The sequence below is a fragment of the Callospermophilus lateralis genome, chromosome 11 (genome assembly GCF_048772815.1).
Source record: "Callospermophilus lateralis isolate mCalLat2 chromosome 11, mCalLat2.hap1, whole genome shotgun sequence".
In the NCBI taxonomy this organism is placed as follows: Eukaryota; Metazoa; Chordata; class Mammalia; order Rodentia; family Sciuridae; genus Callospermophilus; species Callospermophilus lateralis.
Genome location: NC_135315.1, coordinates 88,992,208 through 89,019,790, shown reverse-complemented (window position 1 = coordinate 89,019,790; position 27,583 = coordinate 88,992,208). Strand labels below are relative to the sequence as shown.

The following is a 27,583-nucleotide window of genomic DNA, read 5'->3' as shown; positions in this document are numbered from 1 at the left end:
TGCGCAACTTTTATGTATTTCTCTCATATAGATTTTAATAAAAATATTGAAATATGACCAAAAAAGAGGAGCTTTGAGACCTACCATCATATGTCTACATATGGGGTATATAAATTCATTAATGACTAGGGTTCAGAAGCTGCTACTTAAAAGGAATGAATTAACCTCACTAGCTCATATTTTCCTTGAAATTGCACTTTTTTGCAGTTTTCATAATGGATGCAGTCTTCTATATCCAGGAACACACACATGGAGCTGAGAGTGTTCACAGGATTTGTCAGACTGCCATCAGCTATGCTGGGTCCCTGTACAACTTCTCTTCTTTACATGGCCTTGCCTGCCTCCTGGATCCATCTTTTCCTCCTGAGCAGTTGTTTGTGTTCTATTCCAAGTGGGTCCTGCTGCCGCACAGGAATCTGTTCTTGCAGAACTTCATCCAAATGCATAACTCTGATAGTTCTGAACTTTCTCCTCCATATCCAGACTTCTGTTGGTTAGCCTTTGGATTCTCTTTCCCGCTGTGGATCTTTTTTTGAGTGGAAAATTTCACAAGACTATTTCTGAGGGCAACAGTACAGTATATATCTGTTCCTTGGGTTTGTCCAGCATCCACTTAACCTCAAGCTTCTAAATAACTGCCCCCATTCCAAACCTATGCTACTGGCTGGAGGGAACAGAACATTTTATTTTGCTATAAATTTAAAAAAATGCAAACTGAGGGCTGCTAGAAGCCATCTTCCCTACAACATTTTGGGGAAGATTATGGGAGAGGGGAGGAAAACAATGAGGAATAAACAGAGTAGAGAGAGGGATCCAGGGGGAGGGAGACAAGAAGGGGGGCAGGGGAGAAACAGACTGCTTCCCTGGATTCTGTCCCTCCAGATCTATGCCTGGCTGTGCAGCTGTGTGGACAGCAAACTCCCTTCTGTGTGCAGACATTTTGAGCTGGAATTCTGTCACTAGTAATGAAAAGAATCTTGATATATAGTAAGAGAGAGACCACTACAGCTTTCTGTAGTAAAGTTAACAGTCTTGACTCATTTTTTTAAAGAATTATAACCAAAATAAAATAAATGGACCTGAAGCCTGGTTTTAAACAGTGACTCTAGTATGAAGTGAGCTAGTCCTCAGCTTCCTCCTCTAGAGGACAGTACAGGCTAACTTCATCATCGCTACAGCTGTGAGAATTAGAAGATGAACAAGTTACCTGGATCACAGCAGGCTCTTAATAAATAATAGCAATTACTTTTCAGTTTAAGAAAGTTGAAAGGCAGAGGAGAGTTCTTAAAGTCCTTTCACCTATTTCTCTAGAAAGGTGATGCTAACAAATAGCTGGCAGATGCTTTTATGATTGTTGAACCCAATTTATCTTATTTGGGGAGGACATTACAGTGATATTTCCCATTATACGTGAGAACAGATTTGTTCCTCTTTAATTCTGAAGGGCAGTGTTAGTAAGATTGGTGTCCTTTGTGCAGCAAGAGCAATTTCATCATCCATTTCACTCTTTGAAGAGTGGATGCTGTCTCCACTTTCCTCACTGCTCCCTGAGCCCCCACCCTCTCTGTATTTGAGGGCTGCAGCCTCCTGCTCTATTTTCTAATACCTGTTGGGTCACCTCCCTGGAATATATTGAACAAAGAGAATATTACCTGTTTTTTTCAATCAGTACGCTTTCACAAGCTCAATAGCTTTCTACTAAGTAGGTCAGAGGACATTTTTCTTGCTCAAAATAACATGGCTGTCTTGAAAACTAGGAACAATCACTAATATGCCATTATGTAAAAAGGTGAGTGTGTAACCAATGTGATTCTGCAATATGTATTTGGGGTAAAAATGGGAGTTCATAATCCAATTGAGTCAAATGTATGAAAGATGATTTATCATGAGCTTTGTGATGTTTTGAACAACCAATAAAAAAAGAAAACTAGGAAACCTAATTTGGGGAGAAATTTACTCACCATTTTTCATTTCTTTCAAGAACCTCTTGCTGTTCTTTGCAAATACTATCACCGTTCTCTATAAAGTATCAGATTTATGAGGTTGGATAAATCAATTTTACTTATGCAATTTAATTGATGGCTCATTCAACTATCTTTAGAGAATTTCTGAAAACCCACCAAGGACTTCACTAGAAATATACAAATAGCATGTAAATGTGATTAAATTCTCAAAGTATGTATTTTATATGTAATTAAAGCATTTTGTTTGCCTGAGATTGGACCCAAGTCCTTACACATACAAAGGATGTACTCCACCACTGAGCTACATCCCTAGCTCTCCAAAGTCTTTTTTTTTCTTTCTTGGTACTAGGAACTTAAGCCAGGGGTGCTTAACCATTGAGCCACATCCCCAGCCATTTTTTGTATTTTATTTAGAGACAAGGTCTCACTGAGTTACGTAGGAACTCACTAAATTTCTGAGGCTGGCTTTGAACTCAGTTTCAGTCCCCCAAGCCACTGGGATTACAGATGTGCACCACCATGCCTGACTTCCAATGTCTTTTAATCAATTATTTTTAAGTCTTTCAAAAGCACATCCATTATTTCCCATATCTCAGTCCTGTATGATTTTCTGTTGGTTCTCTACAGGGGAAAATTGAATTATTCCTTCTTATTTTCCCTTCCAAAAGGTGAGAAAAGGAAAATTTTATAGTTGTCAAGGCAGGAGATATTAAATGTATCCCAAAAGATTCTCTATGACCTGATATCCTGCTGCTTAATTTGTTGTAATAAGAAACTGAAGACTTTCTGTAAGGAAAGCCAAAGTGTTCAGTGATAGCTTGTGAAAGTGTAAAGGAAAATGTGAGCTGGACTGGAAAAGGTTTTAAAATTTTTAAAATTTGGTTTTATTTCTATAAATAGGAAGACTAGACATCATTTCTCAGAGAAAATTCACTGCTCATTTACATCAAAAAAGTCAATGTTTTCCTATGCAGATGACCTAGCACCAAGGAGAGAGAGTGGCTTCTACCTTGCTCAACAGTAAGGTTGTTTACTGGGAGTTGGTATTTCCTGTATCCTGACCTGGCTTGGTGCTCAGGAGCCATGGTAGGTTGGAAATGGATGGATTGCTCCATGGCTATGGGATTTGGAGTTAAAAGGATTGGACATCCTTGTCCCAGGGAGGGAGGATCTACAATGTATGTAGTGAGCACAGGAAAAGAACAAGAACCTGAATAAAAGATATCCAAAGAATATAGGCCAGACAGGAAAACAACTGGATTCTGTAGAGAGTTCCTGTAGCCAGCATCTGAAGCACCAGAGTTTAAGGAAAAGTTACCTAATTAGCATGAAAATCCATTGACTGGGTGAAAGCTATAGGTGGAATCTTCTGCCTTCCTTGGATATGTTACTAAGGGAGACACAGGACTGAGTCCCTCCAGGTTTGAGAAAAACTTGAACAAGGTAGTTATCCAAAAGGAAACAGTTTCTAGCAGCTTTGCTCCTGCTCCAGCAGACTAAGTGCTAGAATGAGTCATGCTGTCATGGGGAGTTCAACATTTCCCCATGATGATGTTTATTAAGGAAGAGCATTAGGATTGAATGAGGGGCTTAGAGGGTCAGAAGGAGCAGGAATTGGTGAAGGAGATTTACATATTACTTAAGAAAGAGAAAGAGAGAGAGAGATTTGAAGATTTCCAACTATTTTGAAGGGTCTCCAGGGTATCCTCTGACTTTCAGCAGAGATTAGTGAAGCATATGGTCCAGAATATGAGCCCAAAGGCACTGATGTCCATAGACCTTAATGCTGGTTGGTACACTTTTTACCAGATCTTATAAGCAGCTTGCACAGGTACTTTCTAGTAGATAAGGGAGTATGATTTTGTAAGGGCCTTTAAACTGTGTTTCAAAACGAAACAGAACCAAAAAAAAAAAAAAAAAAAAGAAAAAAAACGACCATAAGCAACTATTGGTGAACAGGTAGTCCATGAAGACTCAATATTTCTTTATTTAATGAGTGGGCAGAAGTGGTGTGGACAGGGGCTCTGTTCAGAGATGAGGTGGGATCACCATTAAAACAGTGTCATTTGGGTACAGGGTAACTATGTCCCATGGATATGCTCCTGGAAGAAGGGGTGTCACCTGGTGTAGTTTGTGGTCTTAGTTCAAGTTTAACAGAAAGAGGCAATGATGTGAGCCTGTTAATCCTGATTTGGTATAAGAAGCTCTGTTTTTCACTATTTGATGATGACCCAGAGGTAGATAGGTGCTTCCTGGGTCCTAGGAATGCTTTTTTTCCCCCAAATAAATAGGAAGACTAGAGGTCAGTTATCAGTGCACATACATTGCTCATATATGCTGGTGAACACACAAAAAAGGTCAAATCAGTCATGATATTGTACATCCAGAAGGCCATGCAGTAAGCATGTAAGATTAGTAGGCATTGACACACCAATGTCTCCTACTAGCCAAGGCCTATATAAAAAGCCTCTTCTACTTTTTGAATACAGATAATATTAGGATTCCTACAGATATATGATTTCTTAAAGACCCCTTGCCACCCACCCCCCCACAAACACACACACACACACACACACACACACACACACACACACAGAGACTTGGGGCAAAAAGACAAGTTTAAAGTGTAACCAATAATATGACCAGGGAAGGAAGGAACAGACATCTTCTTAACTTTCCTATCTGAAAAAAAGTGGTTATGATCTATATATTGTCCAGAACTCCTGGCACAGGGGATTTGATGGAATAAAGAATAAAGTTCCAAGAGGATTTTACAACATGAGCCAGAGTGAGGCAGAAGGTGGGTTCCTCTGAAAGATGCCAGAAACGACAAACACCATGGAGTTGTGAGCTCCAGGAGGTGAAGGGGCACAGGCTCTATCCACATTCCTCAGCACTGTGGTGGTGATATGTGTCACCTTCCCTTTCCATACATACATCAGCAGTGCCCAGTCATTTTGTTTCATCATTCATAATTCCAATAGGAAATAGCCACTGTACTAAGTGTAAGTCTATGAAGCTTCCAGATGACCTACACCAGTCTGCTGTCACCCAGAGCTCCACCAGAATGTGAAGCATTTGATCAAAAGCATTTTCTAGCAGCAAAGTAGAGAAATCTATTTGAGATAAAATTTTACTCATTCAGCAGCCCATGGGAGAAGGCTGCCACATTCAGAATAAGTAGGGTGGTGGAAACCTACCCCTTTTTCTCAGACGAGTTGGAGGGCAAAGCCTTGGGCCAATTCCACGCACAGACTATTCTTGATTTCTCTTCCAACAAACACCATAAAGCTAGGTTATTTTCATGCTGCTTGTTCAGGTTTGAAACACCCAGCATAGGCAGACAGCAGTCATTGCCCAAATGTCTACATAGCATCTCAAGCAAGGCAATTAGGGCTAAAGGAAGCAGGGTACTTTTCAAGGAATGGATTGCTGTAGAATGAGGGTCTTTCTTTTTCTGTTTTTCTAGGACAAGTGCAGCCAGAGGAATTGCTCATAATTCTCTCCCTCACCATTTCTCAAAAGCCTTCTATGAGCTCTAGATCATCCCTACTAGTAAAAACACAAGTAATCAGGTCTGAGTTCAGGGTAGTTGTTTAATATCACTTATGCAACTGAATTGTAGTCATTGTCACTGTCATCCCTTTCTCCCTCTTTCTCCTCCTCCTGGCTCCTCTCTTCTTCTTTTATGCTTGCATTTTTGTATTTCTAGATTTTGAATCAAGAATCTTTCTTACCCTTTGGAATTAAATTAAATGGCCATGTATTAAAGACTGAAAATTCTTGAGCCTTGCTGAACTCCTTGTCCCATTGCTGTGTAAGACACAGACACTACCCCAGTGTCAAGACAAGTGACTGTGACTAAGAAACCAAGCTTACAAAATTTACAGCAAATAGAAAGAGGTCCTGATTAGATATACCAGGTAACCCAGTATTACACACACACACACACACACACACCTCAAACTCTGGTATGGATGTTTTGCCACCAAAGATACTTCAATTAAAAACTATAATGTGGAAAAATGATAGCGTAACTAAAGTATTATTGTCCACATCAATAAACATAGGTTAAAATAATTCTGTAAATTTCACCAAGAAAGATAAATGATAACGTAAGTGATGAATGCTGGATAAAGTTCAAGTGCTATTTCCTCTCCTGGGTAGAGAATGTCTGTGGTTCATTCTCAAGGTCCTGCTCCGTGAGCCTGGACTGGGAAAGTTTTAAACTTGGAACAACTGTTAAGGACCCCACCGTCCCCTAGAAATGAGCTACAGAGATAGATATCCAGACATGAGTATCCTCAGAAAGCAATCTAACCACAGTGGTTCAGCAGGGAGAGCTGAGCAGCTGTGAGCACTGCGTGTGTCACTGCATTCATCCCTCATCCAGGTCTCCCCATTCCAAGGTGCACCTGGTAAGCTCTGCTGGCTCCTGTACTAGGAAGTCAAATTGATTGATGGCAGAAACCCACAAAAGAGCAATTGTAGGCCTTTGGAAGAAAAGCCAGCTTGAAAACAGTAGTAGAATGTTCTGCTGTGATGAAACCTTACATTTTATCAACTTATCTGCCAAAGCTTCCAGGAAAAAAATTTAAAAATTACTGGCAAAATGAAAACTGATGCAGCTGCCATATAATTACTGGCAATCTCTGAGTTATAAACACCTGAATTGTAAACATATAATGTCCACAAACTGCCAGCTACATTTTTTTTCAAACAGCAAAGTAGAGAAACCTATTTGAGATGAAATCTTACTTGTTCCGCTTCCTCTGTGTCCCTCCCTCTCTGATCACAATGCCACTAGCAGATGCTGCCACAACTTGAAAAAGTCCCTTCATTATTCTTGTCCTGCTTATTTATAGATAATTCACAAAAAATGTCATTACTTTTGCCACAAAAATATTACTGAGTGGATGGGTGGAGTACTGGAGTACTGGGGAGGACTGAACCAAGGGGTGCTCAACAACTTAGCCACATGCCTACCCCTTTTATTTTGAGACAAAGTCTTGGTAAGTTGCCCATGCTGGCCTACTGTCTTAGTCTCCTAAGAAGCTGGGATTACAGGTGTGCACCACCACACCTGGTTACAAAAACACTACTTAAAGACAATATTGATATCAGCCTTCTCTGCAAGCTTTGATCAAAAAGCAGGAGAAGGCTTTTATATATTTTGAAATAAGTTAAGGTCAGCTAAAATAAATGACATCTATATATGTCCTCCTTTCTCACATTCTCTTGAAGAGTGACATTTTGGTGGTGGGGGGAGCAATATGGTGACCGTTATACAAATTTAAAGATGAGTATAATTTATGATACAGCAAGTTAACATTTAGGAATGTACCATATGGATTTACCCTATGGATGCAGTCACATTGGTACACTAAGATACAAGTACATGGATTTGTTTTTCTGTTTGGTGCATGTGGTGCTGGGGAGTGAAGACAGGGCCTTGCAGGTGTTAGGTAAGAGCTCTATCACTGAGGTACACTTCCACACCCCACTATAGGGATGCTTGTAGTTTAATTTAATAGCATTGTTTGACAAAATAAACAAGAGTAGAAACAAAAGGGATTGATATAAAATTATAATATATAAATGAGATGAAATATTACATATCTATTAGAAAGAATGAGGTGCATAAGTAGTTATACCCTACTAAAAAGTGAAAAAAGCAAGTTATAGACTTGAGCTAGAGAATGATCCCATTTTCCCCCTTCTTTATGCTCACAAGGGACACAGGCATAAGAAAAAAGTTCACATTTACAGAGATAATGTGACCTGCCAAACACCAGAAAAAAAAATATACTCAAACATTTTTCGAACATATGGGTACGTATATTCTGGATGACTGTGCCTCATCTATAAGAAAGACCTCTTTGACTCAAAAGTTGGTCTGTAAGACTGCCTGTTAAATAAAGGGTAAGTTGGTGCTTTGCAGAAGGCTTGCTAGGATACAAAAATAGGTGCAGAATGGGCATCCTCGAAGGTGTGTGGCCTTCTTTATCTAAGTGTTCACTGATTTAAAATTGCTATGCTTCAGTGTGGTCTAAGCAAAACAGCCTGGACTCAAAAGGAAGGAAAGATGGGGCAGGAAGGGTCGACAGCACTTGCCAGGAATGTGGGGTCAGCAGCTGCTGAGGCGGCCTGGAAGGAGGCCTTTCTCTCTGCAGCTCCTGGTTGGAGTCTATCCCTGATCTGCCTCACATTGCAACACCAAGACTCTGAGAATGAAGCTTTATCTCTCTATTCAATTCATATTTTACCAGAATGCTTTCACCTGAATTTTTTCCTCATAGCCACCTTATAATCCAGGCCTAAGAGCAGGGACACCACCCTGCTCAGGCTGTCATTGAGTCTAACAAAACAACTGTCAGTTTAGCTCCTCCAAACTGAGGGGTGGGTATTTTGCCCCCATAAGTTCTTGTAACTCAGAGGAGCTTTGGGAGAGAGAGAAGAGTTGGAGTCAAGGGCTGATGGGTTGGCTCTATTGAGAGGGGTTCCTGTTTGCCAGGGTTAAGAATACAAATCTTAACGTGGAGCCCAAGATCAATCCAAGGAAGAGGGCACAGAAACATATGAACTATAATCTGAGGTTGAAGTAACCCAGTCTCCAGCACAGAACAAGGTCTAAGCTTGGTTTATTACCCACAGCCCCTTGTCTTGACACTGGGGTAGTGACTGTGTCTTACACAGCAGTGGGACAAGGAGTTCAGCAAGGCTCAAGAATTTTCAGTCTTTAATATGTGGCCATTTAATTTAATTCCGAAGGGTAAGAAAGATTCTTGATTCAGAATCTAGAAATACAGGGATGGTTGGTGTTAACTCTCTGAACTCTTAGCCTAGGAAGCCAAATTGCTGCTGGGAAACATAAGGACTGAAAAATGGAAAGTACTATCATTATTGCCAGACCCAGGGTTCCACAGCAGCCATCCTCACTGGGACCAGTGTTTGGTAAGGCTAGTGACACAATATCCCAAGCCATGTGCTCCTCTCTGGTACCTTGTGCTTGCCTCTGTCACTGAAAGCACACACTGTACCATAATCATCTGCTCCACATTGAAGATGTATAACTTAGTCTCTGTCAAACCACCATGCCTGACACACAGCAGGAGCTTTTAAAAATGCACAGTCAAATGCACAAAGGAATGAACAAAATGGGGTTTGGTATCACACACTAAGAAGCAGCTAGGGACACCTGATATGAGATGGCAATCAGATAAAATCCACACTCTTTTTTTGGTTTGTTTTTTGGTACCAGTTTTAAACTCAGGGGCACTCGACTACTGAGCCACACCCACAGCCTATTCTGTATTTTATTTAGAGACAGGTCTCACTGACTTGCTAAGCCCCTTGCCTCTGCTGAGGTTGGCTTTGAACTCGTGATCATCCTGACTCAGCCTCCTGAGCCACTGGGATCACAGGCATGCACCACCACACCCAGCAGACCCCATGTTCTTGATCCTTTGCCCAATAAAAATATGTTCTAGGCTGTGCTCTGGCTCTCACTGGGACTCACCAGTAGGGCTCCATGGTCCGAATTCCATAGAAGAGCACCTCTTCCAACAGCCTGAGGTTGATGCAGGCGTCCATGGCACAGTCAAGAACCTTCAGTTGGTAGATGTTGATATCAGGAAGCCGTTCAGAATTGCTGCTTATGATCGCCTGGCACATGGCCAGAACCTGTTCCCATTCTGTTATTAACCTTAATTAAGGATTCATTGTCTTCATAGAGAAAAAAAAAAGCAAAATGAGACTCTCAAAAAGGATGAAGAGTGCCCAAGGTGCAGGAGGGAAGGGAGTGCCCATTATTTTGCACAGATGAGCTGCCTGAAAACATTCTTGAGAAACAAAAATATGTAAGTGGCATCTCAGCAAAGTAAATTCTGTTCACATCATCAAACCATCTTCTATCCAAGCCTATGCTTTGGGAGATTAAAATTGCCAAAGAATAGTTCTTTCTTCACACTCCAACATGGACTCTCTTTAACTAGTCCTGAAGTGAATGAGATTGTTAATTAAACTGGATTAAGATTTAGTTCCATATATAACTATTTATTACTTCGTTAGCTTCTGTTTAAAAGTTGATTTGAAATTAAAGAAGATTTAAAGATATTTCTTTTGCAAAAGGAGGAGCATATGTGTGCTTCTGTGCTGTGTAAATCTTTGTCATACATGGAACAAAACACACAACTCATAGGCACATGGTAGGGGCAATAATGTAAAGAAATTAATTTCCAATGTATCTTATATTTATATTTATTTTTTTATTATAAAGCAAAAGTGACCCAAACCTAAATTTAACCAAATAAAGTTATTCTTATTTGATGAAATAAAAGCATTAACAACATGGTTTATGCATATAAATAAAGTGAGGAGAAATGCATCTTTAATGAGGACAAGAGACCCAGTACCTGCTTCTGAGCAATACCATATTTCCAATTAACCATGAGTCAACAACTGAACCTCATGGAGCCTCAGTGTGAACTCACTTTCTCTGTTTCATTCATTCATTTATTCAAGAGTAGAGGGTCCTGTTATGTTGCCCAGGCTGGTCTTGAACTCTTGGGCTCAAGTGATTCTTAGGCCTCAGCCTCCTGAATAGCTGGGACTTCAGGTATGTGCCGCTGTGACCAGCTTTTAACTTCATCTTTCAGTCAGAAAATATCAGAGGCAGTGAGAGGATGGAAGATGTGGTGTACTGAGCATACCTTGAATCTCTCCAAGGTGAATTAGCTCAGGAGCAGAGTGGAAGGCGGGATTGTAGGGCCCTGGGACCTCTCAGAGTTTCTCTGCTATGCTACTGCATTTGGCCTGGCAGAGCCAAGGAGGATATTATGTTGGCATTGGCCCTTCTCCCAAACCTATTCTACCTTCTGCCAGTATAACTCTGCATTCATCTGCTTTCATGTTGGGATTCCATTTGGGGGGAAATGTTTAAAGATTTCAGAAATAGCAGAAATGGCATAGCATTTGATCAGCAATAAAGCTGGATTCAAATCTAAGCTAGTTCTGTCATTTGTCATATTTGAGGTTCTGAGAAGTTCAAGTGCTTTGAGATAGGCCAGAAACAGAAATCCCTAATATCATTATTATTATTTAATAAAATACTGCATATAAATTTAATAGACTCTTCATGTGTGCTACCATGAGCCAGACAGAGCTCCATGCATCATAGACATGGAAGGAAAACACCTACTGGCATGTACAATGCTACACAGATATTACTGCATTCCTCTGTCTTTTCTGTCAGATTTCTGAGCAAGACTAGATTTAAGGAAAAGGGACAAAGGACTTGGTTTGATGGAACTTCCCCCACTCATACCTCTTCATTCCCACAGGATCCAGTCTCTTGGCAACCCAGCCATTTGTGCTCCAACTTCGCCCCCCAACTCCAGCCCTCTTCTCTGACATCCTGACACAGCAAGACCCACCCTAAACAGAGAGCCCACTGGGCACACACTCTTTTATTCCTCTCTAGCAAAATCTACCTTTCCAGTGTTCATATGGTTCAGACACTGCTTCCCAAGACTTCAGAAACTTCTTTTACCAAACCAATCAAGTCACTTGTATGAGTGGGCACAAATAGCTTTATGAACCCTCACAGAAAACATATTTCCTTTCAGCTGAGGCAGAACACCCTACCCTGAGGCATGACTTCCTTAGTGGGAATTTGAAGCATGGTAGAGCTTGGCTGAGGGCCCTTTGTGTCATACCCTTATTATTTTAGGACAAATCCTGCTCTAAGGAGTTGACTCTGGTCCCATAAGAGGTACATTTTTTGAAGAAAAAATGATTTAGTGATTTTCTTTTGTATTAATCTGACATGGATGTTTAAAGTTTGCTAAATGTGTCCCCCAGGGACTAGGGGGAAGCATATCTTAGGCAATGTGCTGATTTTGTAACAGATTGTCTGGCTAACCTCTTACAAATGTAACCTGTTACATTTCATTCTAGGATTAGATATTTGATGAACTGTCAGGAGGGATGATTGTCTCTTATACAACACTAGACATTTCTGTGGTGAGACTTGTACCTTATTTTAACATTGTATTGCATGACCTCCACTGTTACTTGCCTATTCATGTCTATGTGTTCCAACTCATTCTAAAGAGGTTTGAGGTGACAAGCCTTAGGAGCTGGAATCAAATGTGATGTCCTGCAGCCACTCACAAGAATACATCCACTGCATTTTCCTGCAAGCTGGGAAGAACTGTATGTCATTTCCCCTCCACAACACTGGCGATCATCTCCTGGCAAAGAGAGGTAAAATCTTTCTTAGAAAACACCCCAGTGAGAGTTAAAAAGAGAGAAAAAAAGAATAACTTAAACTTTAAGAGGCTTTTTCTCCAAGTTAATGTGATGTGTATTTGCTCAAGGATTTAGTCTCTGGTATCTGTGTGTTTACTATAAGTCACTCTATACCAGTGAGCCCTGGACTAAAGCAGGGCGAGGTGGCCCATTCAAAGAAAATGGATCACCAATAAGCAGGATAGACATCTTTTACTTTTAAAAGATCATAAATAAATTAGGGGAAAACAGTGAAGGGAGCCAAGTCAATTCACTTGGGAATTAATCAACCTCTTGAAACACTTAGACTGTCAGACCACAGAGCTCTTACCTAATTATATTACTGTCCTGCATAAAACCAACCAGGGTCCCCTCACCTTGAAATTCTTTTCTCCTGAGCCAGTCAGCCCTGCGGACAGACGCGGAGGCGGCCGGCGGTGCGCCTCCCTCCCACGGCGCCCGGGATTGGCCTTAGCGCTGCGCGCCGGGCGGGGGCTGCCAGGAGGTCCGCCTGGGAGGCGAGCGCGCGCGCACGCGCAAGCGCGGGCACGGCGGCGGCGCCCGCGTGCTCTGTGGGGCGGTGCGGCTGCTGCTGCGGAGCGGGCCATGGCAGTGGGAGGCAGGCGGGAGCTGACTGAAAGCAGCCGAGATGGGAGCGCCGGAGCGAGGAGGTAGCGGCGACTTGGGCTGCTGACCGCGAACCGGGAGCGGGAGCCGGCGGTGGCGGAGCACCGGGCAGTGTATCTTCTAATCAGAAAAAGTCTTCCATGAAAACTTCATGTTTAAAAAATAAGTAATGCTGTCTATTTTCCTAAAAGAGTAAAATGGGGACTATTATTTTGAGGGCCCCATGGTTATGAATGTGCTTCAGTTTCATAATGCCTCCTGCTATGGCAGACGTTCTTGACATCTGGGCAGTGGACTCACAGATAGCATCTGATGGCTCCATACCTGTGGATTTTCTTTTGCCCACTGGCATTTATATCCAGTTGGAGGTACCTCGGGAAGCTACTATTTCTTATATTAAGCAGATGTTATGGAAGCAAGTTCACAATTACCCAATGTTTAACCTCCTTATGGAAATTGACTCCTATATGTTTGCATGTGTGAATCAAACTGCTGTATATGAGGAGCTTGAAGATGAAACACGAAGACTCTGTGATGTCAGACCTTTTCTTCCTGTTCTCAAATTAGTGACAAGAAGTTGTGATCAGGCGGAAAAATTGGATTCAAAAATTGGAGTCCTTATGGGAAAAGGTCTGCATGAATTTGATGCCCTGAAGGATCCTGAAGTGAATGAATTTAGAAGAAAAGTGCGCATATTCAGTGAGGAAAAGATTCAGTCACTTGTAGGATTATCGTGGATCGAGTGGCTAAAGCAAACGTATCCACCGGAGCATGAGCCATCCACCCTTGAAAACTTGGAAGATAAGCTTTATGGAGGAAAGCTCATTGTAGCTGTTCATTTTGAAAACTGTCAGGATGTGTTTAGCTTTCAAGTATCTCCTGAAATGAATCCCATCAAAATAAATGAATTGGCAATCCAAAAACGTTTGACTATTCATGGGAAGGAAGATGAAGCTAGCCCCTATGACTATGTGTTGCAAGTCAGTGGGAGAGTAGAATATGTATGTATTTGGTGATCACCCACTAATTCAGTTACAGTATATCCGGAACTGTGTAATGAACAGGACTCTACCCCATTTTATACTCGTGGAATGCAGTAAGATAAAGAAAATATATGAACAGGAAATGATTGCCATAGAGGCTGCCATAAATCGGAATTCATCTAACCTTCCTCTTCCCTTACCACCAAAGAAAACACGAGTTGTTTCTCATGTGTGGGATAATAACAACCCTTTTCAAATTGTCTTGGTTAAGGGAAATAAACTTAACACAGAAGAAACTGTAAAAGTTCATGTCATGGCTGGTCTTTTTCATGGTACTGAGCTCCTGTGTAAAACCATTGTAAGCTCAGAGATATCAGGGAAAAATGATCACATTTGTAATGAATTACTGGAATTTGATATTAATATTTGTGACTTGCCAAGAATGGCTCGATTATGTCTTGCAGTTTATGCAGTTTTGGATAAAGTAAAAACGAAGAAATCAACAAAAACTATAAATCCCTCTAAATATCAGACCATTAGGAAAGCTGGGAAAGTGCATTATCCTGTAGCCTGGGTAAATACCATGGTTTTTGACTTTAAAGGACAGCTGAGGTCTGGAGACATAATATTGCACAGCTGGTCTTCATTTCCTGATGAACTTGAAGAAATGTTGAATCCTATGGGAACTGTTCAGACAAATCCATATACTGAAAATGCAACAGCTTTACATATTAAATTTCCAGAGAATAAAAAACAACCTTATTATTACCCTCCTTTCAATAAGATTATTGAAAAGGCAGCTGAGATTGCAAGCAGTGATAGTGTTAATGTAGCAAGTGCTAATGTAGCAAGTCGAGGTGGAAAAAAGTTTCTTGCTGTACTGAAAGAAATCTTGGACAGGGATCCCTTGTCGCAGCTGTGTGAGAATGAAATGGATCTTATTTGGACTTTGTGTCAAGACTGTAGAGAGAATTTCCCACAGTCACTGCCAAAATTACTCCTATCGATCAAGTGGAATAAACTTGAAGATGTCGCTCAGCTTCAGGCACTGCTTCAGATATGGCCTAAACTTTCTCCTCGAGATGCTCTGGAGCTTTTGGATTTCAACTATCCGGATCAGTACGTTCGGGAATATGCTGTGGGCTGCCTGCGACAGATGAGTGATGAGGAACTTTCTCAATATCTTTTACAACTGGTGCAAGTTTTAAAATATGAGCCTTTTCTTGATTGTGCCCTCTCTAGATTCCTATTAGAAAGGGCACTTGCTAATTGGAGGATAGGGCAGTTTCTGTTTTGGCATCCTAGGTCAGAGGTGCACATTCCTGCCGTCTCGGTACAGTTTGGTGTGATCCTTGAAGTGTACTGTCGAGGAAGCGTAGGCCACATGAAAGTGCTTTCCAAGCAGGTCGAAGCACTCAACAAGTTAAAAACTTTAAATACTTTAATCAAACTGAATGCAATGAAGCTAAACAGAGCTAAAGGGAAGGAAGCTATGCACACTTGTTTAAAACAGAATGCTTACCGGGAAGCCCTCTCTGACCTGCAGTCACCTCTGAATCCATGTGTCATCCTCTCAGAACTCTATGTTGAAAAGTGCAAATAGATGGATTCCAAAATGAAGCCTTTGTGGCTAGTGTACAACAACAGGGTATTTGGTGAGGATTCAGTTGGAGTGATTTTTAAAAATGGTGATGATTTACGACAGGATATGTTAACACTCCAAATGCTGCGTTTGATGGATTTACTCTGGAAAGAAGCTGGTCTGGATCTTCGCATGCTCCCTTATGGCTGTTTAGCAACAGGAGATCGCTCTGGCCTCATTGAAGTTGTGAGCACCTCTGAAACAATTACTGACATTCAGCTGAATAGTAGCAATGTGGCTGCTGCAGCAGCTTTCAACAAAGATGCCCTTCTGAACTGGCTGAAGGAATATAATTCTGGGGATGACCTGGACCGAGCAATTGAGGAGTTTACCCTGTCTTGTGCTGACTACTGTGTAGCTTCTTATGTCCTTGGGATTGGTGACAGACACAGTGACAACATCATGGTCAAAAAAACTGGCCAGCTCTTCCACATCGACTTTGGACACATTCTGGGAAATTTTAAATCTAAATTTGGCATTAAAAGAGAGAGAGTGCCTTTTATTCTTACTTATGATTCCATTCATGTCATTCAACAAGGAAAAACAGGAAACACAGAAAAGTTTGGCCGGTTCCGCCAGTGTTGTGAAGATGCATATCTGATTTTACACCGACACGGGAATCTCTTCATCACTCTCTTTGCACTGATGTTGACTGCAGGGCTTCCTGAGCTTACCTCTGTCAAGGATATACAGTATCTCAAGGACTCTCTTGCCTTAGGGAAGAGTGAAGAAGAAGCACTCAAATAATTTAAGCAAAAATTTGATGAGGCGCTCAGGGAAAGCTGGACTACTAAAGTGAACTGGATGGCCCACACAGTTCGGAAGGACTACAGATCTTAACGATCAGCCTTTGCTCCTAATGTATTTGTTAGTTTTCTTTTTCGTTTTGCACTTGCACTAAATTGAATATTACCCTACCAGAGATGTTATAAAGGGAATGAAATTTTGGAACTCAGTTAAATTAACAACACAGCATCCCACAAATCCTAATCTGGGAAATTCCCCGATGACCACCCTCTGCTTTCTGAATGCTTCCAAGATTCATCATGAATATGAGTCAACATTATGGATAATCATTTCCTGCTGACTTTGCATGCCAAGGAATGCTACTAGGGATTGTTTGATGTCTCTCTCTCTCTCTCTCTCTCTCTCTCTCTCTCTCTCTCTCTTTTTAAGTGATTGGTACTTTACCAGAAAGATGTAAATACTTCTTTTCCAGTGTTGTGATCAAGTGTTATCAGTCAGGTAACAACTCTCCACACCTGGGGACTGGGAGCTATTCTTATTTTCCAAATAAGGCTTCAGAAAGTGGTGTCTTCCTTCCATTTTTAAACTGTATAAACTACAAATTATAACTTGAATTTATGATTATTTTTCAAAAGAAATCTTTTAAACCTGTGGAAACTCATAAATTCTTTTGTTAATATTTATTTACTATGATAACATCATTCCAACCAGACTTGCTGAAAATCTACTGGTGAGGCAAATATATATGTATGTATGTATATATATATAAATATGCTGCATATATATATTTATAAAATTTCTAGTGGGAGTTCTATATAAAATGATATTTCTTTGGTATTCTTCAGTCTGTGTTTTGAAGTTTAAAAAAAAGCAGAGCTTTTTCCTAAGTTACTTTTCAGTTAACTGTGTGATCCAGTTCTTCCAGCTGCTTCTGTAATGAGGAGCATATTAATACAGTTTTTATATGGTATCTATGAAAGAATTCACTTCATAGAGCTTTGTACTTGAGTAAATGTATCCAAGAAAGCAAGCAAAGGAAAAAGAACCTATTTATGGAATAAACTTCAGACCTAAAATTCAGTATTTTAGTAAAAAAAAAAAAAAAAAGAAATTCTTTTCTCCTGTGCATGGCATTGTAGGTCTTGCCACTCACGCTGAACAATTGGCCGTCTCTCCACAGCATGCCTCTTTGTTCTGTCCATCTACATAACTTTCCTCTCTGTTGGAACCCCCCTTCCATAACTTGCCTGGTGAATGCCACCTCTTCCTCCTCAATATAGCTCTGTGAAACCTTCTTTAACCTCATAAAATTGACTTCTGTGCAGCTATTGCTCCTATAAATATATATGTGTGCATGTGTATGTGTGTGTGTGTGATATGTATTGTATTAGTCATTTTGACATCTCTATAATGAAATATCTGACATAGACTACTTATTAAGTGAAGACAGGTTTACTTTACTCATGGTTCTGGAAGTCCACATCTAAGACTGGGCAGTTCCATTGGTTGGTTGCTGGTGAGAGATGGCAATGGCAGAAACCCACAGGTGAGCATCCATGTCTGAGCCAGGAAGCAAATGGAGATTAAGAGACCAAGGTGCAACAATCTCCTTTAAAGGCAAGCCCACAGTAACCTGAGGACTTTTCACAGGTCCACCTCTGAAAGGTCCATAATACCTACCACTGCTGCCACACTGGGGACTGAACTTTTTCAGATGGAACTTTGAGGGATACATATCCAAACTCTAGCATGAATTAATTTATGTGTTTATTATCCCACTTTGTGTGACAGTTGTGAATGCAGGGCTGTGTCTTTTAACTTCAGCATGGATCATAAGGTGGATAATGACTTGCAAGGTCACTGGCATAGAGTCAGTATTCAGTAAAACCTGTCCAGCTGAGACTGGTATATCGTTGGGTCATTCAGAGGTCCTGATCCCACTGCATTGGACCTCAGAGAACAGGTCTTCACCTCTGCAACGGAATAGCTCCTGGAGCCCATGAATGTGGACCTCTTGCTCCCAGAGCTGGCTGTTCTCCCAATCAGTATCTTTCATTCCATCTCTAGATGGGGTTTCAAATTCCACCTTGGCTCTGTTTCTGCTCCTCAGAGCTTATTTCCATTTTTCTGCATCTCTCATAACATGTCCTATCCCAAACTGAACATAAAATTCCAGATATGATGAGACCAATGCTATCCCCTTTCTCATTTTATACTCTACATTTCTATGAATACATAAAATCAAAGTTGTCTTTTGGTGGGTTGTGTCATACTCCTACATTTTATTAGTATTCACTGTTTATCACAGCCTAAAATCCTCTCATATTTTCTGCTGCTAAGCTTTCTGCATACATATACACTCCAACTTTTTGATCCAAAGAGAAGAGTTTACATATACTTCTGTCAAATTTCATCTTTTGAAGCTCAGACGCCATTCAGATTTTCAGGGATCAATTAGGCTATTGGTGCTATCATTGTACCTCTGCTGTCTTTCCAAGAGATAAGATTTTCTCAGGACCTGAATTATAATTAACCCAACTCAGATATTGATCTTTTTGCAAACTTCAATCTTGTTCTTATCTGTGGTTTCCCTTTGTCACAATTATTTCTCATGGGAAATCTTCCACTGGGAATAGGTAGCCTCCCTCTCTGCTGCTCTCTATCCAGATCCTGTTCTTATTTGTGACATGTTTTACACAGGAGAGCATCAATGGAGCTTCCCAGGGGACCTCTGTCACATGCTATCTCCCTTTGCTCTGAACTTTGACCCACTCATGGAGCTTACTATTTATGGTAAGAATTTATTATACAGCAACTCCCTATTGCTTCTGTCATTGTGGCTGATTTATTATGTAGCTTCTAAGTCTGAGGGTCAATGGCATTAAGTTATAAGGATTCTATTCTTTCCTAGAGATGAAGGTGGCCATGGGAGGAAAGCAATTAGAAATTGGTTACCTCATATATATAAAAAATTACTATTTTCCCTCCTACTCTAACTGGTGATATTACCAGATCGTTCCCAGCCATTAACCTAAATTTCTGGCTGGGGTTAGAGATGCAGCTTATGGTCATGGAACAGAAAGAAATTTATGGAGAATTCAAATCCTGCTCTTGACCTTTGCTGCAGTCTGGCTGGGCACAAAATCACCAAGCCACCACAAAGCCTTGTAGATTCAAACAGCAACTATTTTTTTTCTTGGTCTTGAAATGGAAACAGCAAATAAGAATGAGACTTTTTTTTTGTACTGGGGATTGAACTCAGGGGCACTTGACCACTGAGCCACATCCCCAAGCCCTATTTGGATTGCAGTTCAAAAACAGCCCCAGCAATGGTGAGGTGCTAAGTAATTCAGTGAGACCCTGTCTCTAAATAAACAAACAGCACCCCCCCCCAACTCTTACCGACACTCTACACACACTTCCTGGAAACCCACTGCCTCCACTAGGCTCCGAACACCAATTCTCTCAGAACCCCGAGAGAACTCAATGGGAACTCCAAAGGAGCGGGTGCCTGAGGCAGCAGGATATGCCCTATTCCCAGCAGGATTCACCCTAAACCCAGAGCCACCCTAATCCCTGAGCAGTGTCACCTTTCAACAAAAAAGGCCATGCATCATTCCTACTTGGCTATGGCTCTCAGCAGACCTTATTAATACCACACTTACAACAATAAAGAAGCAATGCCAACAGTTAATCCAAACCATAGGTGAAAGGATACTTCAATGTGCCTTCAGTTCTTCAATTTTTTTCAGGGATTCTTGAACTTCCTTCAAGACTTTCTCATCACCAGTTAGCATATCAGCATCCTGCTCAAGCCAATTAAAAGAGAGCAAAGAAAAACAATCCAATTAAAAAATGGGGAAAATATCTGCACAGACATTTCTCCAAAGAAGATATACAAATGGCCTACAAGCACAAGAAAAGATGCTTCACATCATTAGACATCAGGGAAATACAAATCAAAACCACAATGAGATATTATTTTATACCTACTAACAGTTACAATCAAAAAGATAACTGGGAATAACTATCAGTAAGGATGTAGAGAAACTGAAAGGCTCATACACTGCTTGTGGCAATATAAAATGGTACAACTTTGAAAAACAGTCTTTTTGTCCTCAAAAGATTAAACACAGAGTTACCAGATTACCAGTTAGTTACTACATTAACAATTCCACTCCTAGATTTATAACAAAGAGAAATGAAAACATGCATTCACAAACATTTACAGTGACATTGTTCATAAAAGCTGAAGTAGAAACAATTCCAATTTCCATCAATTGATGGATGGTTAAATAAATAAAGTATTCATACAATGGAATATTATCCAACAATAAAATAAATAAGGGACTAGTACATGCTACAAAATGGATGCACCTTGAAAACAATATGATAATAAAATAAGGCATTCAAAAAAGACCATATGTTGGCGGATATATACTGAATAACAACAGTAATTTGTCTACTATGAAAGCATCCAATGGGAGATATGAGCATTTTGTGACATTTGTACCATTGTTTTATGATACTGCCTCTTATGTAATCCTTATTTTTATACACTCTGACAAAATTTCCAGTGCATTTAATAATTAGTAGTGGAGGCTGAGGTGGTGGCTCAGTGGTAGAGCACTTGCCTAGCATGTGTGAGGCACTGGTTCCAATTTTCAGCACCACATATAAATAAATAAAAATAAAGTTCTATCAACAACTAAAAAAATAAAGTTTTTAAAAAATTAGTAGCAAAAGAGGATAGTATCTATTAATCATTCTCTTAGTCAGAAATTGTGTTCAGCAATATCTCACTTAAAGTTTGAATATGAGACTGAGGCAGAACTCATCTTCATCTAACTAGAAAGTAATGAAGCCATAAAACCCAGTCTTTTCACTTCTATAGAAAAACTTTTAACAATTATTTGACAATTTTCAGTGTCATCTCTTCCAGTGGGTGACCTTCCTACCCCCCAAAAAAATGACAAAATATATAATCTGATTTTCACTTTAATAAAGTTTTTATTCTCCAATGTAGAGTACCATGACTTGTTACATTAAGGAGAAAAAAATCTTTGTCTCACTCGTGAACTTAGTTCAGGAATAAATGTGCAGCTCTAATGCCCTCTTCTAGAAAAGCAAAATATTTACTTATCAGGAATAAATTCTTGTCTTTTAGTTTGTGTGTGGTGGTTGCATGTATGAAACTAGGACATGCATGAAAAATATATCTTCAGAATTTCACTTTCTCTCTGTCTACATCCCCAAGCAAAACAGATGAACTGACCAATATAACAATGAAAATTTCCTTTTGTTTTTGGATCCGTATAATGTAACTACATTATGTGATGTGTTTCCCCCTTTGAAGTAGTCTTAATCTGCATTCTACTCATGTGTTGCTTTTCTCTGTTCTGTTCACTTCTCTATTCTTTTTGGATTGCTAACTTACTGCATATTGTTATCATTCAGGGTTTTCCAGCAGAACTTTCTGCCATGATGGATCTACTATGCCACCAGCCACATGTAGTCATTGAGACTAAAGTACTGAATTTCTAAATTTAATTGATGTTGATTTAATTTCAATTGAAATAGCTGTGTGTGATTGGTGGCTACCATATTGGACTGCACCCATATAGTTAGGTTTTGGTAGCTGAGGTATTTCTTGAGCACAAAAATGTGATAAGTGGGATCTTGAAATTTCTGTGGAGATTTTAAGCTACTTTCAAGTGTTAGGGAGAAAATGTTCTTTAACAGTTGACTCTTAACCATTTTTTGAGGCTAACTCCTTCTTATCTCCTTTGTAACTGCAAATGACCAGAAATGGCACTAACCTGCCTGAAACTTTCTTGGGGTCAGAGCTTTGTACCAGCCTAGACAGATTCATTGGCTTCTGCATCAGCCAAACACAAGCGCTTTCAATTTTCCATATTGAGAGAGAAGTGGAAAAGCAGCCAGGCAGGAAGCAGCCTGACTTGGTTCCAAATTCATAGAACATATGAAGGTGCAGGTTGCTGCTGATGTAAAGCATGTGCGGAAAGCCCAGGGAGAATTGCTTTCTATCATGATTGAATACTAGTACTTGTGGAAAAACAGTCTCCTGCTTGTACAGGCCAACAGCTGGTGTTATCTGAAAAACAATCATTATGATAGAAAGTGCAGGTTTTTCATGTTTTTTGTCAGACCATTCAGAATACATTGTATTAAAATGTGCATATTTCATCAGAACAAATATAATTAGTGATTTATCATATTTTGAAAAATTCTTAGCCAGAACTGCAAGAATCTTTAAAACTTCTACACCAGTGCTATCAAATAAAACAAACTTAATACAAGTCACAAATGTAATTTCAAAGGTTTCCATAAACACATTAAAAAATACTAAAAAAAAAACAGGTAAAATTACTTTTAGTTTATTCAATATATTTGATATATTTTAAAAGGTGGACAATTAAAAATAAGATGTTTTGTACTTTGTGAGAAGTCTTTGGACTCCAGGGTATATTTTACATTTTCAGTACACAAATTAGACCAGTTGTATATCGAGTGCTTAATGACATGTTGCTAATGGCCTTATTGGACAGAACAAATTGTAGATGCTTATTAAGGCATAGGGAATCATGTTGGAACCTGTGAGGGTTGTTTGCCAAAAGTCAAATGAGGAATTATCCAATGTTCAGCTGAGATCGTCAGTTTATTGACTCTTTAGTCTGTCATCAACTAAATTTGGTCTGAAACTCATCAAGAAGGAAGAAGAGATACAATTAATATAAGCCTGTTCCTAAGAATATATTTATGGCTCAAAATTTCTCTGGACACTTTTGGTACAATTCAAGTTTTTCTTAAGTTGTGACAAATTCTGAAACATTTCAAACCTAAGTTTATGGATTTGGCCTTTTGTGTCTATTTGAACACTTAAGCCATAAAATTGACTATTTTCTTGGGAACTACTTTTTTCCCCATTACAAGCCACATATTACCTATGTGAACAACCTTGTTTTATTCTTGAAAAATAATCTCTCCTGAATAACTTAAGCTAGTATTTTAGATGGTCTTTTAAGTGTGGTTTTATTCCACTGTCTCATAATTCTGTCAGTTAAATACAAGTTTTTTAAAAAGGCAGGTTTTGTGCAGGCACATTGTATGGGACTATTTTTACAGCGGTTAGAAAGGAATTTTTGAAATTTTGTTCTTTACATATTGCAATCACAGAGTTTCTTGAATATAGGCCAAAAAATGCACCCAGGCATTTTTATGTTCATCATAGTCAACTGGCTTAATTTATTCATAGTTATTATAAGAAAGTCAATTTTAATATGCACTGAAATTCAGATAAAGCTTACTAACTGTTTTGGGAGTTGTATAAACTTCCATTGTAAAGTAGACTCTCCAGAGATTTTAATTTATCACCAGATATTTGCGTCCTGAATTTTTTTCCTTTCAAAATCTCTTTGAGCCTCCTTTTTCCTTGAATATAAATAATAGAACCTTGAAGAGTTGGGACTCAGTAACTGTTGGTCAGATGGATGGATTATAAGTGTAGCTCCAAGACAAACTCATTGTAAATACTTAAGATTGGCTCAGGGTGTGTATATAATTGCTAAAAATTATATAGAGAATCAATCTGATAGAAGATGTTGTATATAGAAGTGCATGTATTCTGGAACTATATAATTCTCTAGGAAATTAAGAAATATGTTGTGTACTATTATATTTTTATTTTAAAATTTCCTATAATTCTTTTTTTGTAGAACTCTTTTTTTTCCCAAATAAGAAGGATTTTATTAGGTAATATATACACTTTAGATGAGGCATGCCTGCCCGATACACTGATAGAGGGAGGTGTACATGCTGGGAGCCGCAGATAAAGAGGAGAACCAGGGGGAGTGGGGAAGGGTCTGGGCGGAGGCCCGGGAGCCGTGGGGCAAGGCCCGGAAGGAGGATGCCTGGGTCCTGCGGCCCAGGAGGCTCCCGGGGCCAGCAGGGAACAACTGCATCAAATCAGAGTGCCACACTGTAAAGGGACATGGAGAACCCAGACCAAGGCACGGAAACTGATTAGAGGCCTGGAAAAATCAGGCCTGGAGTGTGCAGGAGGAGGCCTGCGGGAGAGGGCCATGTGCAGACCGGAAACGGGGCTCCTTCCAAGTGTGGAGTCAGGAGGAAAGGACAGGCCGTGGATGTGAAGTGTGATTCCGTGGAAGGGGGACCCCAGCAGCGCCCCCAGAAGAGGCCCAACCCCCACTCACTGCCTGGTTTGCCTCCCTTCACCCCCAGCCTGGTCAGTACCCACATGGAGGAGCTCATACCCTCCGAACAGGGGTTCAGCAGCTCCCCAGACATTGGCCTTGCAAAGGGACGACCCTGGCCTGGCACAGGTAGCAAGGTCTCTGAGCCCGAAGAGATGCAGGAGACAAGCAAGTCACATCAGATACAAGAAACCCAGCCAAGGTGCGAGCAGGGGCTCAGGTGGGCAAGCATCTGGTTTTGCTCCGACCGAGGGATCACTAGTAGGAGCCCGTGGAAGCCTCTGGAGAGAAGAGGGTGTGGCTTGGCACAGGCCCCTGCACATAGGGCTGGTGACGGATGAAGGCACGGAAGAAAGAAGCATGGAGTGAGTGAATGCAGGTCTGAAAATAAAACCTGTAACAGCGGAAGGTGGTCTTGAACAAAAGACAAGCCGAAGGGTCTCATAGGAAGCTCACACCATCACCAGGGGTGAGGCTGCAGGACAGGATGTGATGGGATGGTCACTTCTTCATCCAGCCCTTCCATAGATACTTCCCACTATGTCCATGCACACAGCTGACTCCATCTCTGCTGACCTACGGTCCCAGCCAGCCAGGAAGCAGAGTCTGGGCCAGTTGCTCCAGAGCCCTGAGCACTCAGAAGGACAACCCCGGGGGCTGGGGGCAGATAGGAGCAAACAGCAGTCAGGTCCGACCTGAGACTGAGATGAGGGCCTGGCAAGGAGGAGAAAGTAAGGGGTCCTGGGAAGTGGGGAGCTGAGCAGGGGCACCCTTCAGTCTCCAAGGCCGGGGCTCCCACTGTGCACAGAAGCCAGGAAAGAGAAGGGTGGCGACCCGAGGTGCCCTTCCCTGCCCTCCAAGCAGCTGCAAATACCCGTTGCAGCAGGCTAGAGAGCATCCTGCTTGTTAGAGCTTCTGCTTCACACCTGGCCAAGAAGACAGGGGCCCAGTGCCAGCTCCGTGTCCCTGGCCAGTGGTCAGGACAGCTATGGTGTCCAAGCTGGGCGTCAGGCTGCCCTGGCATGCGATGACCTAGGAGCGTGGTCTGCACCCAGTCCGGGCATCCAGCCTGTGCAGATGGGCAGGGCCCAAACACCCACTGGCCTCTGGCGGGAGGCTGCCCTGCCCTCACAACTGTGAGACCGTCCTCCCAACACACAGGTTTCTCTCAAAAGAAGGGTCAGGGCTGGGGCTGCAGCTCTGTGACAGAGCACTTGCCTAGCATGGGTTGAGGCCCTGGGTTCTGTCCCCAGCTCTGCAGGAACCAATGCTGTTCCCCAAGCTGCATGTCCAGGCCTCACTGCCCGAGGAGGCACCTCACTGTCCTCTATCAGCCCACGGTGGAGGCTTCCTTCTAGCTAGCATAGAGGCATGGAGGCGACCACTCTAGGGATGCCTGTCATTGTCACTTGGCCACAGCTACCCCAGCCATGACCCCTGCAGAGTGGACAGTGGCCTGTTTCATTCTCTGAGACTCCCACTTATGGCTGTTTGGGCCAGAGGTGGATACATGGTCCCAGGGCAGTCAATCCACAGGTTGGCTGGTGCCAGTGACTTGTGACATGGCACAAAGTCAGGAGTCTCTGTTGCAAACCGGAGGAGAATGCTCATAGATGTTGGTGCTATAAGGCAGGTTGATGAAGATGGGGTCCATGTCCTGGACGTCCGTGATGATGATGGCCAGGTTGGCCAGGGTGGACAGAGGCCTGGTCTTGTCTTGATCCGTGGCGTTGACGGTGAGCTGGTAGGCCTGCGTGACCTCCTAGTCCAGCTCCCGGGTGACGGTGACGATGCCACGGGCGCTGTCGATGGCGAAGAACTGGGAGGGAGGCTGGAAGGAGTAGAGGACGCTGCCGCCGGCGCCCAGGTCGGGGTCCGTGGCGTTCACGATGAAGATGGGCGTCCCCACCGGTGTGTTCTCAGGGATGCGCACGCTGTAGGGCTGGTTGTGAAAGGTGGGTGCGTTGTCATTCACGTCCCCCACCTGGATGTTACTTTCCGTGTGATCACCCCCTGGTGGTCGCTGACGGAGAACTCCACCGTGAACTCAGACTTGGTCTCTCTGTCCAGAGGCTGTAGGAGCCACACCACGCCAGTGTCAGGCTCCACGGCAAAGAAGCGGGAGGCCTCCTCCCCGGACACACTGAACACCAGAGGGTCGTTGTCCATGTCCCTGGCCAGCAACTGGGTCACGGAGGAACCCACAGGCGTGTCCTCGCTGATCAGCAGGTACGTGTCAAAGAAGTGGTTGGTGAAGAAGGGCAGCCGGTTCACCTGACCCCAGCATCCAGAGACCAGCAGGACAAGCCAGAGCACAGGGCAGCCGGTACCAACCTGGCACCGCATGGCTTCTGAATACTCGCGGTCCCGGAACAAGGGTGGGGAGTGGGTGCGTGTCCTCCCAAGGCCAAGGCGGAGGGAATTAGAGTTCCCGGGAATTAAAGTTGACGCGTGTCAGTCCGTGGGCTCGGAGCGAGGCGCAGGGCCTGGGCCAGGGGCATCGGGCAGGAGGCCCCGGGCGCCCGCCGCGGGTGATGGCCGCGACGGGAACAAGTGGCTTGGCCGCTGAGGTCTCAACCCCGCAATCCAACTTTCCTGCCGCTCGGCTGGCGAACAGCGCGAGGAAGGGAGGGAAGCAGGGAGGGAAGGGGCGGTGAGCGACTCTGGGTACCGTGTGCGTGAATGGAGCTGCGCCCCGCCGCGCCTCGGGCTCTCCTCTCCGCCGGATCGGCCCCCGCGGGCCGCCTGCTCGGGCCCTGGCCACCGCCGCGTCTCGCCGCCGGCACGAAGGCTCATCCACGGTGCGCCGGCCGCTCTCCGGTCACTCGGGCCGCCCGCTCGCCGCTCGCCGGTTGCAACTTCAGGCGCGCCGCGGACTCGGACTAGGCGCACACTGAATGTCCCGAGGCTCTGCACCCCCGCACTCCATTCCCGGGGCCGGCCGCCCAGCCCCGCCGGCTCAGCGCCCGGCAGCCGTCGGACGCGTTCTCTGGCCACGCATCGCGCCAGCCGCCCGCGCCCCTCTCTCCAGAGCCACCATTTGTAGAACTCTTATAAGAAGCTTGGTTGGGGGTGGGGAACATACCAAAGTTCAAA

The 27,583-nt window shown here is 42.4% G+C and overlaps 3 pseudogenes; 1 reads left to right on the top strand and 2 right to left on the bottom strand.

Moving 5' to 3' along the window:
• LOC143410661 (histone-lysine N-methyltransferase SMYD3-like) overlaps positions 1-22,383 on the bottom strand; it is a 100,125-nt pseudogene extending 77,742 nt beyond the window's left edge.
• Positions 13,107-16,346, top strand: LOC143385891 (phosphatidylinositol 4,5-bisphosphate 3-kinase catalytic subunit beta isoform-like; annotated as a pseudogene).
• A 3,677-nt stretch (positions 22,384-26,060) lies between the features above and the next one.
• On the bottom strand, positions 26,061-26,833 carry LOC143385876 (cadherin-23 pseudogene; annotated as a pseudogene).
• Positions 26,834-27,583: the final 750 nt, after the last annotated feature.